Source organism: Protopterus annectens, chromosome 4.part1, assembly GCF_019279795.1.
Source record: "Protopterus annectens isolate FY-2018-M chromosome 4.part1, PAN1.0, whole genome shotgun sequence".
NCBI lineage: Eukaryota > Metazoa > Chordata > Ceratodontiformes > Protopteridae > Protopterus > Protopterus annectens.
Window position 1 is genome coordinate 508,058,829 of NC_056734.1, and position 19,487 is coordinate 508,078,315.

The window sequence follows — 19,487 nt, forward strand, 5'->3', positions numbered from 1 at the left end:
TCCACAGGTGGGCCAAACAACACCTCAGACTGCAAAGGAGCATCCAAAATCCTTGTCTTAACATGGTCAGATAAATTCTGATCCTTAAGCCAGGCGTGCTCGAAGAACTGAACCAGTGGTAGCCACCCTAGAAGAGGCCTGCAAAGCATCAAAACCACACTGTAAAGAATGCTTACCCACCTGTTCAGAAACATGCACCAAATCTTGTAATTCTTTACACTCAATGCCTTCTGCCAGAGCATCCACCTTAGATTTCAATTGTGAAAGAAGAAAATTTTGATATTTCAACATATGAAACTGGCAATTCAAAGCCCTCATTGCTAAGGTAGAAGATGTATAGACCTTCTTTCCCCATCTATCCAAAGCTCTGGCCTCCTTATCTAGAGGAACCGGATTCTTTACAACAGAGGCCCTGACACCCTTAGGTCCCTGACTAATAGTTTCTGGGTCCGCCCTAGGACTCTTATAGAGATATTTATGAGCCTCAGGCACCCTGTAATACCTATCCGGTTTAACAGGCGCAGGAGGCAGAGAATCAGGATTAAGTGAAGCCTCTGAAAATACATCTTGCACAACATCCAGCACAGGGGGTATAGCTAAGGGCCTATGTTGAGGTAAAAACAAAAATTCCATAAGCCTTTTCCGTGAATCAGAGAAGTCCTGACCTTCCCACTTAAAATGTTCCCTCATAGAATGAAGTGTCTCTGAAAAAGAAAAATCCTCTGGAGGAGAAGCAGAAGGAGTGGAATCTTCTGCATCAGATTCAGAATAAGTGTGCTCCTGCAAGTCTTCAGCCGAAGACTCTGAAACATCCGAAGCCTGTTCAAAACTTTCCAACTCTGGCTCCACCCTAGGCCTCTTATCAGGAGGGGGCAAAGAACCTCTAATCAGAGTAATCAAATCTTCTGCCATTTTAAGCATGTGCTTCTTAGGCACAGACCCTGCAGAACTAGGACTGACACCAACAGAAGCTAAACCTGGCCTGCCTCTGGAAGAAGCCTTGGAAACAGAAGGAGAGGGTCTAACCACACTGGGAAGGGAGGGGAGTACAGAAACCTGAGAAGCCCCTTCAGCCTGACCTGCCTCTAGAGAGGCCACATCCTGCAAAATCAAAGTCTCCCCCTGAGACTCCAGAGAAGCCTCCATAGGAACCACCGGTTCCACGGAAGCCTCTAAAGAACCGGCGTCCGGAACGGACGACTCATCTTGCCTGGGTTTAACCGTTTTGTCTTTGCGCTTCTTCGTGGAAGCGGGCGTCGGAGTATCCGACGGCATATTATAATTGCACCGCTTACCGAAGATCAGCCTAGCACAATCTAACCTCCGCTTAATAGTGCGCTTATTAAACCTAGCACAGAAGCGACACCCGACTACGTCGTGCTCAGGCCCCAAACAAGGAATGCACAAAGAATGATAATCCCTATGCGGTATCTGTTTCCCACAAGAAATACAATTATTCACTTTTTCTGACATCCGCAATACACTGAGGCAAGAAAAACAAAATATTCCCAACGGGTACTTAGCCAACTTGGATTCGGTCTGAAACTCCGAACTCGAAAAATTTCAGAACGCCGAACGGCACTTGCAACGCTGCTTCTGCATCGGACCATGCGGCAAAAAAGACTGAGGAAATGACGTCGGTCATGCGCTTTTGTACCCTGACGTCCTGATGTCAGTTTTAAGCGCCTTGACCGACGTCAGCCTAATACTTTGGTATTCGGGCCGACCGAGGACAGCGGACTACCCATATGTAAGGACTGCAGCAATGTGAGATGAAGAACATCTAAGAAGCCTTGTAAGATAGGTTACTTTGTTAGTTCTCTGTCCCCCAATAAATATACATATTTTAAGTACTTATTTCAGGTATAGATTCCCTAGAGTAGGTTCGAACACATATGCTTCCTGTTACTTTAGTGAATTTGCATCCTATTCAATACCATATAATACTATTTAAATATATTATATTTATAACTTAGTTTATTTGTATACATGTTTACTATTTTTGTAATAATTTTTAATAACATTAATGGAACTTATAATGTTTTTAATATTTACTTTATTTAGATGGTACATGTCAGCTTAGTGGGGTTAAGCTTCTTCTTTTTTCAAGATTTTTTACGCTTTGTTTTAAAATTCTTATGTACTTAATAGATTAATTGGTCTAATTAACAGGCTAATTTGGTTTTGATTACTATAAAGGCAGTTAGTGTATTTTTAAGTATTGTCTGAAGAAGTCTGCTTATTCAGCAGACGAAAAGCGCTTCATTCATTTTATTTTTATTAAAGTGTTGTCCTGTGGCTTATACTTTGGTTTGGATTCTTCCACTGCTGCGTCGGATCTTTTGTGGTTTTCCTAGTTTTAGTCTTTGTGTTATTTTTACAGGGTAGCATATATGTTCACTATCATTATAATATTACATCTTCCCTTTTTGGGGGGGCATAACCTAACTCACACAGGGAGGGACTTCCTCAATTAACAAGGAGGGACACTAGAGATAAATATTCACAGAGAGCAGAAAATATCCTTGAGATGAGCTTTAGCACATTAGGAGCTAACCTAGTAAGGACCAGATACCTTGATAACAGGATCTGGAATCTGATCCATCTAAATAATAATTGTCCTTAGCACCACCACATCATGTAGCATAACATCTTAAACCCGGTGTTCGGACTCCACTTGACTGTGGCACATCAAACTCCAAACCTGTACTGCAACACTCAAACTATACCTCATTTATAAATGCCCTCAGGATATGTGGCACTCGGCAGATCAAAAGGTTTGCTACTCAAAGAATATTACTGTTCCCACTCTTAATATTTTCTGGACATCTACAGGAAGGTTATTAGTAGATGCCTCTCTTTCCAACTCCACAGTATTCCCAAAATGTTATCCCAAAATACATGCAGCTTTCACTTATTTATCACTTACCACTGTGCATTTCTTAACATAAAGAAAGTGTGTCATCTGTCCTTGGTAAGGCATGAAGGTCTGCAACAATAAAAGATTCTGTTATAACACCAGGATACTCACAACAGTAGTGACAACAGCAAGCTTCACCTGAGGGACCACTCCAATAATGCAGACAACCTGATAAGGAATAATCTGCATGCTGATGTAACAAAGGTAATTGTGGTTGCAAGAAACAGTCATACCAGAAGGATTAAACCTCAAAGTGGAAGTGGTTAGAAATTAAGCAAGAACAGTACCCTTTACCATTCATTCATTTAGCTTACAGTTAATCTTGGCATTTCAAAGACCCATGCACAAATCTGCCTCGGTTATTAAATCTGACCTCGGTTATTAAATGGGGGTGTGCATGCATCTTCCATTTCAACAAATCATCGCCTTATAAAGAGCAAGACTGGCACAACAAATTCAAGTCGTGCATTTTTAAAATGGACCATGCAGCATCACCCTATCTTGATAACAAACTCCATTCTGCAACACTTAAAAGTTGTGTCCATACCTTGACTTCAATATGGTGGCTCAGTGGCAGTGAAGGTTGTGTATCTGAACAGCATTTACATATATGTCCAGCACTTCTGTGTATAGGGTCTCTTGAGTTTCAAGGCCTAAACTGTATTAATACGTGGGAGTGTTGTACAAGACGGTCTTCATTATGACAAAGACCACTTCCTTCAAAATTATGTTTCTTTTCTGTTTTGACTTGCACTTGTGAAAGCAGTAGAGATTTACCAGTTTTACTTCTGATAATCAGAGTGCCCACTACAAAGCAACTATTTCATTTATATGCGAGACCAAGAAAGAAAGCTACCAGACCCCTGCACACCTGGGATGAGACTTAACGCCACTGCATACCTTTGAGACTGGATATTTTTATCTGAATCACTTGGAATTAGCACCAGTGTTGCTCTAAGCAGTTTGTAGAAAGTGGTGGTTGCTCAGTGCCTACACAGTATAGCTATTTCCATTTTGGTGGGGAGTTCTTTGAGCTTAAATCTGAGACAGCTGCATAAGGTCCACTGTGCTGGATACAGCTGCCTGAGACTAACGTAAGTCGTATCGGAGTAGCAGCCAAAAGGCACATCACTATCTACCTTCACAGTCTTGAGAAAGCATAGTCTGTGGCCTTATTTCCTCATCTGTGACCAGTACCATCCTATACAGACAGCTTGTGCTGATGTATGACTGCCCCCCCCCCTTTTTTTTTAACAAAACCTTTGTGACATGACCTACTGTTCTGTAAGGTAAAGTTTCACCTTCCCTCTTGCATAGTCTTTCTGTGGAGAATGCTGTATGGTTCGGTATCAGGATACAATCTAATTAGCAAGGCACTATAACTTAAAACCAACAGCAAACAATACACCTGAAAAGGAATATTAAAAAAAATGCATATAATTATCTACATTAATATCATTAACAACAAATTGTTGTATGGAAGAATGACATATCTCCACAACTACCTGTCTCCATAGGGGTTCCCCCAAGGAACCATCATTGGACCCCTACTCTTCTCTATTTTCACAAATAATCTAGCCTCTGCCACCACACATGGCACACTCATACAATACGCAGATGACTCGACCATCATCTGCTCAGCCCAGTCCCTACCCAAACTGCAAAAAGTCACACAGGAAGCCTTTTCCTCTGTTGAAACTTGGTTATCCTATGCCCAATTAATACTCAACCCAAACAAAACAAAACTACTCATCTTCCAACCCACCAAACATACTCAAAACAACTCTCACTTTAACATCACAGCAAAAGACAACACCACTATATACCCGACTGAACACACCAAATTGCTAGGAGTGAAAATAGACAAACTAAAATTTGACATTCACATATCCATGACCATAAAAAAAGTCCACAAAAAACTAGGAGCATTATACAGAAATAAGCATCTTCTCACCAAAGCAGCAAAGATTTCAATAGCAAATTCCCACCTTATCTCCACCCTACTTTATGCCTCTTCAATATACACCAATCTAAGGCAATGCAATCTAAACAAGCTAGAGACCTGCTACAACAAAATTGCCAAATTCGCCACAGGGGCATCCTACCGTAGTCACCACTGTCTCTCACTTGCTGAACTGGGCTGGCTTGAACTCCCTCACCTCCTTCAATGGTATCAACTCTCACTCGCCCGCAAACTAGTAAACCATCCACTAAATGTCCCATCCCTCCAGAATCTACTCCAACCCTATCGCACCACCAGACCACTAAGATCCACCAACAAAAATCACTTGCAGATCACTAAAGCCAATAACTCTGCTGGTGAAGCACTATTCTCTTGCACCATAGCCAAATTATGGAACTCCCTCCCACCCACAATTACCTCCATACCATCATGCACCCACTTCAAAACTTTACTAAAAGCGCACCTAAAAACATGCTGGCTATGCCCTTGCAACTCCCACTCTAATATCACCCACCCCATCCAACCACTACCTTTCTTTCCACTCCACTAACTACCTTGATTATAGCAAGCTCAGATGCTCATAAGCCTAGTACTTATTATACAGCAGGAACTCCTCATTGTTACATTTGTTAATGTCTGTTATGTACTTCACAGATAAAGATTCTAGTTGTCTACTGATGTACTATGTTCTTCATCTCTAAATATGTTGTAAGTAACTGCTATGTAAATTGTTAATCGCTATGTAATCCAATGTAACTACGGTCAGTTTATTTTAACTGTGGAGCTTTTCTCCCCGGGCCTCCGCTGAAAATGGACCTACATCCAGTCGGACACTCCCGGTCAACAAATATAAATAAATAAATAAATAAATGTTTAAAATATCCATATCTTAATAAATAATGGTAATTCATGAAAATATTTGCTAATAAAAATACAAAAATATTTGCAAACTTCATAACCCATTCATTCACCATGGATTCATAGAAAAAATTTGCTAAATTTTGCTGCCCTTAATTTTAATATAGGTACTAGAAAGACCATTTTATTTAATCCGGGGGGGGGGGCAACATGCATTTCACCTTAACTGCCAAAGCATCTCTCTGTATTCCAAGCAGGGGTTCCCATTGCTCACCCCTCGGATTCTGATCAACTTGTTCAATCACCCAAAACAGAAATGAGCTAGACTTATAACATAATGTATGCTTCTAAAGTGCATAAGTTATTAGCTGCTTCTTAATATCATAATAATGCTCATTTAGTTGTGCTTTCAGGGCCCTTTTGGTTTTCCCCAGATGAAAATAAAACCATTCTGAAAAATAAGCTAAATAAACTACTCCTTTTGACCAACAATAAAATGATGACTCCCCTGAAGCATTTTACAAAAGGTAGGTAAATTCAGAGACTCTAAATGGAATATGTAGGGGCACTGTGCACCTTCCACACATGAAAGTTCCTCTCCATTTGGAAATTCCTTCAATGTTATGATCATTATTCTTTTGTCTTTCAAAAAATATTTTTAAGGTTTGCTCCCCTTCTGTATGTAAACAAAGGGGATTTACACAAACAGTGTAAGGTGTTTGTCATTTGGGAAAAAATATTCCAATATTCTGAATTCCCTGCATAACCCAAGAATGTTGTCTGTATTTTAAAACAAATGCCCTATTATAGTCATCTATGTTGGTTTCCTTAACTGATTCTCATGGGGCAATGTTGTTGTCACTGTTTATCCCAAGTAAAGAATATATTTAGTCTCCCAGCCATGTTATCCTTGCCACCCTGACTAGTTGCCCTTTAATATTTCTTTTTTCGTGTGATTAATGACCACTCATATAGTGTAAGAATTAGAAAAATGTTTAGACTCTATTACATGTTTTCAGCAGGTACAGTGTACAGCAGTAAATTCTCCTCCTTCTCATGGTTTGGAGTTGGTTGACCAACCTTTGGCATTTTCGTATACAAACGCCAATCAATGGACTGAATGGCTTTTTATACTACTGAAGATGCATCTGGCTTACAGGCCAACAAACTTTGTAATAAGCATGTCCATCTGGATTTTAAGGACTGGTTAAACAACAAAATTGAATTTGTGGTAGTGAACATGGACAGTGGCAACTCATTTCAAGGTATCTTGCACAAGTTAAAGCCGGAAATGCTTATATATCGTATTTTGATGTTGGACAATTCATTTCTTCATATTCTTTTTCTTTCAGCTGCCCCCATTAGGGGTCAACACAGTGGCTCATCTGTTTCCATTTCTTCCTGTCCTCTGCATCTTGTTGTGTCACACCTGCATGTCCTCTCACCACATCCATAAACCTCATCTTGGGCCTTCCCCTTACCTGGCAGCTCCATCCTTAGCATCCTTCTCCCAATATACCTAGCATCTCTCCTCAGCACATGTCCAAACCACGGCAATCTTGCCTCTCTGGCTTTGTCTCCAAACCGTCCAGCCTGAGCTGACCGTCTAACATACTCATTTCTAATAATGTCCATCCTCATCACACCCAATGCAAATCTTAACATCTTTAACTCTGCCACCTCCAGCTCTTGACTCCTGTCTTTTCATCAGTGCCATCATCTCTAACCTCATATAACATAGCTGGTCTCACTACCATCTTGTAGACCTTCCCTGTCACAAATCACTTCTGGCACTCTTCTCCACCCATTCCACCCTGCCTGCACTCTCTTCTTCACCTCTCTTCCATGCTCAACATTACTATGAACTGTTGATCCCAAGTATTTAAACTCATTCACCTTCACCAACTCTACTCCCTGCATCCTGACCATTTCTCTGTCCTCCCTCTCATTCACACACACACATACATATATATATTCTGTCTTAGTCCTGCTGACCTTCATTCCTCTCCTAATAGAGCACATCTCAACCTCTCCAGGGTCTCCTCAACCTGTTCCCTACTCTCACTACAAATCACAATGTCATCTGCAAACATCATAGCCCACGGGGACTCCTGTCTGATCTCATCTGTCAACTTGGCCATCACCATTGCAAATAAGAAAGGGCTCAGAGCCGGTTCTTGATGTAATCTCACCACCACCTTGAATGCATCTGTCACTCCTACTGCAGACCTCACCACTGTCACACTGCCCTCGTATATCCTGCACCACTTACATACTTCTCTGCTACTCCCAACTTCCTCATACAATAGCACAACTCCTCTTCTAGGCACCCTGTCATATGCTTTCTCTAAGTCCACAAAGAGACCATGCAACTCCTTTTGACCTTCTCTATACTTCATCAACATCCTCAGAGCAAACATAACATCTGTAGTGCTCTTTCCAGGCATAAAAACATATTGCTGCTCACTAATCACCTCTCTTCTTAACCTAGCTTCCACTACTCTTTCCCATAACTTCATACTGTGGCTGATCAATTTTATCCCACTGTAGAACTACAGCTCTGCACATCACCCTTATTCTTAAAACTCGGTACCAATACACTTCTCCACTCCTCAGGTATCCTCTAACTTTCCAAGATTTCATTAAACAATCTGGTTAAAAACTCCACTGCCATATCTCCTAAACACCTCCATACTTCCAAAGGTATGTCATCTGGACCAACAACCTTTCCATTCTTAATCCTCTTCACAGCTGTCCTTACTTCCTCCACGCTAATCTGTTGCATTTCCTGATTCACTATCCCTACATCATCTAACCTTCTCTCTCTCTCTTTCTCTTCATTCAATCAGCCCCCTCAGAGTAATCTTTCCATCTGCTCAACCCACTCTCCTCACTAGTGAGTATGTTTCCCTTCTTATCCTTTATCACCCTAACCTGATGTACATCTTTCCCAGCTCGGTCCCTCTGTCTAGCCAATTGGTACAGGTCCTTTTCTCCCTCCTTAGTGTCCAATCTTTCATACATCTTGCCATATGCCTTATCCTTATAGCCACCTCTCCCTTCACTATACACCTTGTACTCCTGTCTACTTTCTTCAGCTCTCTGACAATCCCACTTCTTCCTCTGTATATTTTCCTGTATTCCTCATTCCACCACCAGGTCTCCTTGTTTTCCTTCCTCTGTCCAGATGTCACACCAAGCACCTTTGTACTTGTCTCCCTTACCACCACTGCTGGGGCTGCCCAGCAATCTGGTGACTCTTCACTGCCACTCAGTCCCCGTTTTAACTCTTCCATGAACTCCACCTTACAGTCATCCTTTTTCAACTTCCACCATTTGATCCTTGGTACTGCCCTCACTCTCCTCCTCTTCAGCTTGACTGCCAGCGTCATCCTACTGACTATCATCTTATGCTGCCTAACTACACTTTCTGTCAACACTCAATTTCTTCCGGCTAGTACTGTGCAAAAGCAGGTACCAATGAGACTGATAGTTTATAAATATCCAAATAATGTGGAGGAAGTGTCGCAATTCCACAAAGAACTGATGGAGGTATTGAACAATTGTGGTTTTGACATTATGAGACTGGTAAAAAAAAATAATTAACAGCAGTTTGAAATATTATACGAAGAGATTACCACCTTGAACAATTCAATTTGTGATGACTTGCTTTTTTACAATTAAAGAATACAAAATAAAATATTATTACATTATGAAAGAGGTAGATAGTAAATCTGACAATATACTAAAGTGGAAAATGGGTATATGGGAGAGGGATAAGAAAGACTATTTTGAGAATAGAGTTTACCCTCTCCCTAAGACCAAGGGTAGTGTGAGGAGATTTTCCAGTGAATATATTGCTCCCCACAGATGACGCTTTGTTACAAGTATATCAGACATCACCCCCCCACCCCCAACCATGACAGTTTTTCAAATACTTTCAATATTCCATTTTAAAGTAAAAAGGATCCCCCGGCATTTGCTACAATAAGAAGTCCTTCTCAGAGGACAGGAAAACTCTACCACACGTTGAGCTCGATCACACTGCATGAACAGGATGACCCTTGTAAGGTCCTGGGAATATTTAGATCCATAAAGTACAATTGTGTAAGTAAACTTCCCATAATAGCAAATGTTCAAATGATCACTGCTGCAGTAACCTTAATTACATTTTTATTTATTTATTTTATATTAGGTGACCGTGTTTGTCCGACTGGGCTACAAATGCCCATTTTCAGCAGAGGCCCAAGGATAAAAGTTCCAACAGAAAATAGAAATTTTACATATTAAATACATACAGAACTATATTAATCAGTACAACATATTACTGCATTACAGTGCCATACATTACATTCATCACTACCACACATTATTGCATTACAGTGTCATGCATTAAACTGTGGCAAGTGAAATACATAGAAATACATTCATCAGAGGGTTACATTCATAATTACATATTATATACATAATTGTGCAATAGTTACATAACTGAAATATTTTACTAGTTATGTTAGTACAGTGATGTACCAAGAGGAGAAGATAAAGTAATAAGTTTGTTTATTGAAGGGAAGGAAGTAGAAGGTTATATGGGGGATACTTACATTGGCAAGTCCATTTTTCATGAAGGTATTTTTTGTAGTGGTTTTGACTTGATTGGGATTTTCAAAGGATCTTATATCTAGTGGTACACTATTCCAGGCCTTGGAAGGGTTAAAGCTATAGACTAGGTGATCCATTTTGATCCTTGGTTTGTAGATTTTTAGTAGGCCTTGTTCAGAACTGCGGAGTAATCTAGTGGGTAGGTAAAGAGTGATTAGAGATGAGATAGTTGGACAGAAACTGATTACACCAAAGCAGGTTAGGTAATTCTAGCCAATTTAGTTCATTTAGTGAGAGACAGTGATGGGATTTGTAAGAAGTTTGGGCATCAAATATGGCAATCCTGTTATAAGTTGTTTCTAACTTGTTTAGTAGTCCAGTGTTGAGGCTGGTGAGAATTCGGGAGCTATAAAGTAAAGTGGGTAAGAGGTAGGCATTTGAAAGGGTTAGTTTTGCTGTTTAGGTAAGATATTTTTTTGTTTCTATAGAGGGGACCTAGCTTGAGATGTGTTTTTTGGATACAATTATTGAAGTGTAAATCAAAGGTTAGTCTATCATCAATAGTAACACCTAAGAGTTTTGTACTGCTGTCCACCTGTATTTGAGTATTATTTTGTGACAGTATGGAGAAGGAAGACTTTATGTGGTTCAGGTTTTTAGGGAGAAAGAGTAGTAATGTGGTTTTCTTTGGATTAAGGATAACAAAAGGTAATGTCCAGAGACAACCATTTGGAAATAGTCTGTTTTAACATAGGGTGTCCCTTCTTCTTACCTTCACAAGACAATTGACTGGAACGATTTTGTTCTGTCAAGATAATACAGGAGTAGTCAAAGGACATCAAAGGTATAAAGTATCCCTTCTCCCTCATTTTAGTTTCAGGGAAGAACACAGGGAGATGGATAATTTGGCTTAAATTGAACTCCAGTTATCACTTTAGACATAAAAGAAGGATTAGAGCTCAAGGGAAACACTGGCTCTGTGAAAAAAAGAGATATAAAAGTTGACCTACCATAAGAGCTTGCAGCTCAAACACTCTTCTTGCAGAGGTCAGCAATGTGTAAAATGTTTTTTCATGACAATAATCTCAAGTCAGCTGATGAGCTGGCTCAAATGTTAGCGTTTTCTAACACAAAATTAAGATCTCAAATAAGAGCCACAGGCTTTCTGGGAGGGTCCTTATGCAGAAAACCTTTCAAAAACGTTTTCACATGAGATTGCAATGAATAGAGGGGTATGAAATGGCCAACAAAAGAACCTTGATAGAGGAGTTCATAGGTAAGTACTAGGCTATCGGCCCTGGGGCCTATACAAGCCCAGCCAAAAAGGTACCCTGGCTTCTGCCACCCAAGAAAAAGTAAGAAAGGCAATAGGAACATAACTCGCATAAATATTGCAAAACCAGAGAAACACTAGCCCTGTTCTGTTTATGTTGTTGGCACCAACTAGAAAATCTTTTCCATTTTATAATATGGTATTTTCTAGTAGCACACTTTCTTGCCTCCATTAGTACTTGCTGAACACCCTCAGTAAACAAGGTATTAAGACACTATCATCTAAGCAATCAATTGAAGTTGTCTGGGGTTGGGATGTATCAAACATCCCTGTTTTTGTGCAAGAAGATCCAGTCAGTGAGGCAATTGCCCCTGGACATTTCCAAAAGAAGGGTGAACCACTGTTGCTGAGGAAAAAGGAAGTCACCACTTCAGGGATTCTTTCTGGATCTTCAGCAGTACCCTCGATATCAGTAAAAAGGGTGAAAAAGCACACAGAATATTTCTTTCCAGAGAAAGGAAAAGGCACATGTCTTTCAAGCCTTCTATAGCATGGAGTCATGGAGCAGAATTTTGCCAGTTATCTGTTCATACAGGAGGCAAAAGGTTGTTTTGAGGAACTCCCCACAGATTGATTAAATCATGGAAGATCCCAGATCCAGTTTCCATTCATGAGGGTCTGCCTTTTTTCCTGCTCAGCTTGCATGTCACACAAATTTGCTTTGAAGAACTGTAGGAAGCCTATACAGCGAAATTGTGCTGTAAAGCTATATCCCATGCTAACATGACTGGCCCACATATGGGGTAAGATCTGTTTTCCCCCTTGCTAGTTTATGTACCACATCACTGTGGTATTGTCCTTAACAACATGAAGTGGCCCTAGGGACTACAGGTGATTTAGAAAAATGAGTGCCTTGATAAGCCCAAGCATCCCTTTTATATTTATGTGCTTGAGTCTGTCTTTGAAGTCCACGATACCTTGCACTTCAATCCCCCATTACACTGCTCCCCAAGCAAAGTTCAATGTGTCTGTGGTGAATGACCACTTTGCAGCAGGAGGCGAGAAGAGGAGTCCTGGACTCAGAGATACTTGATATCTGATTACTCTTCTCACAAATCCCAGGACTAGAACCTGAAAAGATAACAGGTATTGGTGCTGAAACTAAAAAGACTTCAGATTCTATTTTACCTTTCTTGTTGGAGGTATCAAGAGTATAATTGATGGCATAAGAACTAGAATCCTGTGGAATTCTCTCACAGTAACCAAAGTTCGAATGGAAAACCCCTACAACATCAGGGGTGGTCTGCACCTCTGCCCTCTAGGGTTTTGAATATTAGCTAAACCATTGTCTTCCACCATAGTGCCTTTTTTTAGGCAATGCCAAACTAAAAGTACTTATGACAAAGCAAATCAAAACCAAGAAAATCTAAAGGTGTTATTGCTCAAGGCTAGGAGTCTAAACAAAAAACTCCACTCCCTAGAAGCTCTCTTCACCCTAGAAAAATGCTGACATCTGTATGGTCACTGACACATGGTTTAAAGCCATGAAGAGCACACCGACAGTGCACGGTTATAATACCTTCCACACATTTAGACCAACTACTACACAAACAGGGACTAAAGGTGGAGGTGTCTCGGTTTACATCAAAAATAAATATACCTCAAGGCTGGTCAAACGGGACAATGCATTTGAGATTCTCCAGCTTCAAATCATCATAGGAAAAATCCAAAACCATTTCCTTAAAAGCTATAGGTCCCTATCTAGGACACAGGAAACCCAGACCATGTATTTAAACTTAATGGAAACACTCACCATCCAACTCAATAACATTTTCATGGGGGACTTTAAGTACCCCACTCTGATGGACCTCCTGTGTATCCACAAAAGAAACTGCACAAGGTTTACCCACTCTAAATACATAAACCTTGCCTGTGATACAAATATGACTTGCTGGAGAGACAGGAATGTATCCCAGAGAATACCATTTCTCTGGAACAGGCTTCCCATCCATGTGAAGCAGAGCTCCTCCCTAACCCAAATTAAATGCAACTTGAACAACTGGATGGAGAACAAGAAATTCATCCCTGATTTCCATACCTCAGTCACAGTGTTGAATGCCTTATGGAAATTATGATATTTATCACAAAAGAGGCCAGCTATTTATATGGTTAATCATATGCTTTTTTAAGAGTTTTTCAAATGTTTACTTCATAGGCACAGGTTAGAATTTGTACTACAATCTTTTCAATATTTTGGTGCACCTGCTTTTGATAATGGGATTACTACTGAGCTCTTGAAGAATGAGGGAACTGAAGATATAACAAGGGATAGAAACCAAATGAAAACTTCTGGTATGGTGACAATAACGATAGATGCCTCGACTCGGACACACAAGTTGTTATTCACAGATATTCAAAAGATAAAAGTACGTTAAGCGCTTTCATCTGTATCCAGACTTCATCAGAACGTACATCTAGATGTTACAACTTGTTTATATAGCTCATCTGACCCAATTTGGCGCCAAAGCTGATTGCGGTGCTAATTAAACATATATTACATTAAAAATGCATTGGATTTTAAAAATAGCATAAATAATGTACCAATGTTGCTATTACTACTATTGATGTCATTGTTAAAATGATGATAAATATTGCAAGATGATGTACATAATACATTTTTAAAACAGACATATAAAATATACATGCTGAAATAAAAACTAACACTAATATCAATCTTCTCTATGCCCTAATAAAATAATGTAATTTCACTTTGTGTGCACTGACTATATTGGTCCTGTGCTATTGCCTGATACATTGATGGTAAAAAAAACTAATATAGTAGACTAGTTCCACTAGTTTCTACCTATTTTCTCAGTGTTAGAAAAGGTTTTATGCTGATGTTATCATTTATTCCTGGAAAGTTTGTGGCATCAGAAGTTATCTGCCACTTACTCTCTTTCATTGCTAGAATGGCTTTTATATTTCCCCCATACGGTGATTGTTCTGCCTTGTCAATAATGTGAAACAGAAAATGATGATTTTCATTTGTATTGAATACATGACGATACAGAGCATTTCTATTGTCTTGAATACTAATAGCATACTGATGCTCATAAATGCGTCTTTTAAAATGTCTTTCTGTCTTGCCTATGTAGAATGCATTGCATGCTACACAGGTGGCCATATAAATCACAAAAGCAGAACTACAATTGCCATGAATGCTTGGTATATATGTTCGGTTTGTATTATCTAACCTGGTACCTCTACATATCTTGATGTGTTTGCATTGATTGCAATGCCCACATTTTGTCGTGTATTTGTTTTCTCTTGCTGATTTACCTTTAGTGCTTTCCAATAATTTTTTGATATTAAAACCTGTCTTATATACTATTTTCGTATGAATGCCTAAAATTAACATAGACTCTTTATTAACTACAAATTGATTCCATCGCTCTTTTATACATGTTTCTATATATTTCACCATAGGTGAATAGGTTAATACACATACCCTTGGGCCGTACTCAGATGACGTGTAATCACCCATAGTAGTTAAAGTGATGTTGTTATCACCTAACAAGGGCTTAAACTTTTTTCCCCATTCATCTATTATGTATTTATTAATTTCATTCAGTACTTTTCCAGGATACCCTCGGTTGATAAACATAGTTCTAATGAGATCTATTTCTCTCAACATTATTTCTTTTGTTGAGCACATCCGAGCTGCCCTTATGCATTGATCTTTATAAATATTTTTGAAAACATGCTTAGGGTGGTTGCTGGTATATGCCAGATAATCGTTTGAAAAAGTATCCTTTCTATAAATACGTGATATAAAGCCAGTGTCCCCATGACTTATATAAGTATCTAGATATGCTATTCCGTCCTCTTTTATAACATGGGTGAATCTCAGAAATTCCGTTGTACTATTGATATAACTTATGAATTTTTCTATTTCATCCAACGGACCATCCCATAAAATAAACAGATCATCAAGGAATCTAGTGTAATACCTGATGTGCTGATAGAATTCGGATTTAAAAATGTATTCAGATTCCCATTGTCAAATTCAATCTTGTAGACACGATTGTGGAAGTGAAGTTATATTGCAGGAGATTGAACTTAGCATTACATTTTGATCAACAGTCTAATGGGACGGAATATAGAACATATAGTGAATTGAGAAAGAAAAGTACTTTTATCCCTCCCAGTAATCCTAATATACAACTTTTTGAAAAAATGGTATGTAGTGATATGTACAAATTAAAAGGAACAGACACCAAAAATGAATCAAACCTTACAAGGACAGAACAGGAATGCCTCACAGAATTCATTAATAATAAGGAAGTTAGATTAATGAAACCCGACAAGGGTGGAGGCATTGTTATGTTCAACAGTTCGGATTATATCAATGAGATACACAATATATTATATCATTCAGGGAACTATGAAAAAACGTCTCCCAATGAAATAAACATTGGACATAGGCGTATCGACCTGGCCCTGGAAGAATATATGCTGGATAAGAGAATTACCAATGAGACATATGAGTTTTTAAAAGTTGAATTTCCAGTGTTAGCAACCATAGTGGGGATTCCCAAGGTGCATAAAAATTTAGAACATCCACCTTTTAGGCCCATCATATCAGGAAGTAGAGCAAAAACATTTCCCTTAGGTACCGCTATTGATAGATGGGTCAAACCAGTATACAAGTTTACACCACATCTAATCAAGGATTCATGGATGTTTCTAGCACAACTAACCCCGCAGATATGGAAAAAGGAACTAAGATTTATAACCATTGATGTGGTTGATTTATTCTCTTGTATTCCCAAAGAAGTAGGGCTGGAGTATTTTTCGAATAGCCTAAGAAAAAACACTAATATGAGTTGGGACAAAATTTGTCTGATAACCGACATGATGGGCTTGATTCTTGATTATAATTACATTCAGTTCCAAAATGAGTTTTTTAAGCAAATCAGAGGCGTTGCCATGGGCGCATCTTGTGCCCCGATTTTTGCCAACATGGTAATGCTTGAATGGGAATCTGAATACATTTTTAAATCCGAATTCTATCAGCACATCAGGTATTACACTAGATTCCTTGATGATCTGTTTATTTTATGGGATGGTCCGTTGGATGAAATATTTGAAGTATTTATAGAAAGGATACTTTTTCAAACGATTATCTGGCATATACCAGCAACCACCCTAAGCATGTTTTCAAAAATATTTATAAAGGTCAATGCATAAGGGCAGCTCGGATGTGCTCAACAAAAGAAATAATGTTGAGAGAAATAGATCTCATTAGAACTATGTTTATCAACCGAGGGTATCCTGGAAAAGTACTGAATGAAATTAATAAATACATAATAGATGAATGGGGAAAAAAGTTTAAGCCCTTGTTAGGTGATAACAACATCACTTTAACTACTATGGGTGATTACACGTCATCTGAGTACGGCCCAAGGGTATGTGTATTAACCTGTTCACCTATGGTGAAATATATAGAAACATGTATAAAAGAGCGATGGAATCAATTTGTAGTTAATAAAGAGTCTATGTTAATTTTAGGCATTCATACGAAAATAGTATATAAGACAGGTTTTAATATCAAAAAATTATTGGAAAGCACTAAAGGTAAATCAGCAAGAGAAAAGAAATACACAACAAAATGTGGGCATTGCAATCAATGCAAACACATCAAGATATGTAGAGGTACCAGGTTAGATAATACAAACCGAACATATATACCAAGCATTCATGGCAACTGTAGTTCTGCTTTTGTGATTTATATGGCCACCTGTGTAGCATGCAATGCATTCTACATAGGCAAGACAGAAAGACATTTTAAAAGACGCATTTATGAGCATCAGTATGCTATTAGTATTCAAGACAATAGAAATGCTCTGTATCGTCATGTATTCAATACAAATGAAAATCATCATTTTCTGTTTCACATTATTGACAAGGCAGAACAATCACCGTATGGGGGAAATATAAAAGCCATTCTAGCAATGAAAGAGAGTAAGTGGCAGATAACTTCTGATGCCACAAACTTTCCAGGAATAAATGATAACATCAGCATAAAACCTTTTCTAACACTGAGAAAATAGGTAGAAACTAGTGGAACTAGTCTACTATATTAGTTTTTTTTACCATCAATGTATCAGGCAATAGCACAGGACCAATATAGTCAGTGCACACAAAGTGAAATTACATTATTTTATTAGGGCATAGAGAAGATTGATATTAGTGTTAGTTTTTATTTCAGCATGTATATTTTATATTTTATATGTCTGTTTTAAAAATGTATTATGTACATCATCTTGCAATATTTATCATCATTTTAACAATGACATCAATAGTAGTAATAGCAACATTGGTACGTTATTTATGCTATTTTTAAAATCCAATGCATTTTTAATGTAATGTATGTTTAATTAGCACCGCAATCAGCTTTGGCGCCAAATTGGGTCAGATGAGCTATATAAACAAGTTGTAACATCTAGATGTACGTTCTGATGAAGTCTGGATACAGATGAAAGCGCTTAACGTACTTTTATCTTTTGGATATCTGTGAATAAAAACTTGTGTGTCCGAGTCGAGGCATCTATCGTTATTGTCACCATACCAGAAGTTTTCATTTGGTTTCATTTAAGTTGTTGGTACTTGTGGGAAGTTATAACAAGGGATAGGTTACAGAAATTAGTAGGATGCTTGGTAACAGAAGATGCTGCCATTTTTAGAAAATGTAGGATACTATTTGTTAAATGTTGCCCCTGAAGTGGTGTTTAGCTTTGAAAACTGTGCTCCAGTTTCCTTGACAGTAAGCTGTTTAAAGTGGAATGTGCAGCAGTACTGAAGCAGAGGACAAAGCGGACAGGGATTCATCATTACTGCTGCTACTTGTTTCCCTGGTATTAATGATTTCATTAGCATCAAGCCTTTTTTACAACTGGCTTGAAGTTAGTTAGATATTTACTTATTAATTTTATTCAATACAACATTTCATATTTTACATTTTATATACAATTTACTGTTAAAACAATTATTGTAAATTTATTATTTCAATTTTACCATTATGTAACAATATATTGGGTGAATTAATTTTTACACATAAAACAAGACTACTAATGTTTATTAATTACATTTTTAATTTATTATTTTATATATATATATATATATATATATATATATATATATATATATATATATATATATATATCTACATATATATCTACATATATATACTTTGTTTATGTACATATTTTATAATATGGTCACTTCCATCTACTAGTTGTTGGTTATGTTGTGTTTTGTGTTTTCACTTGTTTTTAGTTCAATTTATATGACTGGTATTTACTGTGAATTTTTTTGTTGGATGTGTTGCTTTAATTATTTATGGCCCCAAAAAAGTTTTTTAAATGCAATATGAATTGTTGTTCGGGGTTCTGATGAAGTCTGTATTAGCAGATGAAAGCGCTTAACCCTGTGTCTTGGAGTGTTTTATTGGTTCACAATAAATTTGTTTATTCCCCTGTACAAGCTGTGGATCCTTTGCGCTGACTGTGTTGGGTTTATTACTGCTGAAAAGGGACATGAGAAGGAAAGGAGTTCTTCAGAGTAGTAACTGTTTCTATTAACAAGATATAAATGAAGCAGGTTTGCCCCAGATGCTTGGTTAAGGGCTGTGTGCTTTGTATCTGTAATGAGTCCAGGTTAGTAGCTTTATTGTTTTCCAGAAGTATTTAGGAAAGAATAAGAGAACCTCTTGACTTGTTTGTATAAACTGTTTTAGAGGAATTAGTTGCAATTCTTGCATATACCTCCCCCGCTGAGTTCAAAGAAAGTTACGTGTAAGGTTTCATTGTATG

At 38.2% G+C, this 19,487-nt stretch overlaps 1 protein-coding gene across 3 annotated transcripts in view; it reads right to left on the reverse strand.

Moving 5' to 3' along the window:
- LOC122800942 (probetacellulin-like) overlaps nt 1–19,487 on the reverse strand; it is a 717,852-nt gene that overhangs the window by 445,254 nt on the left and 253,111 nt on the right. The gene's annotated exons all lie outside the window — the stretch shown is intronic.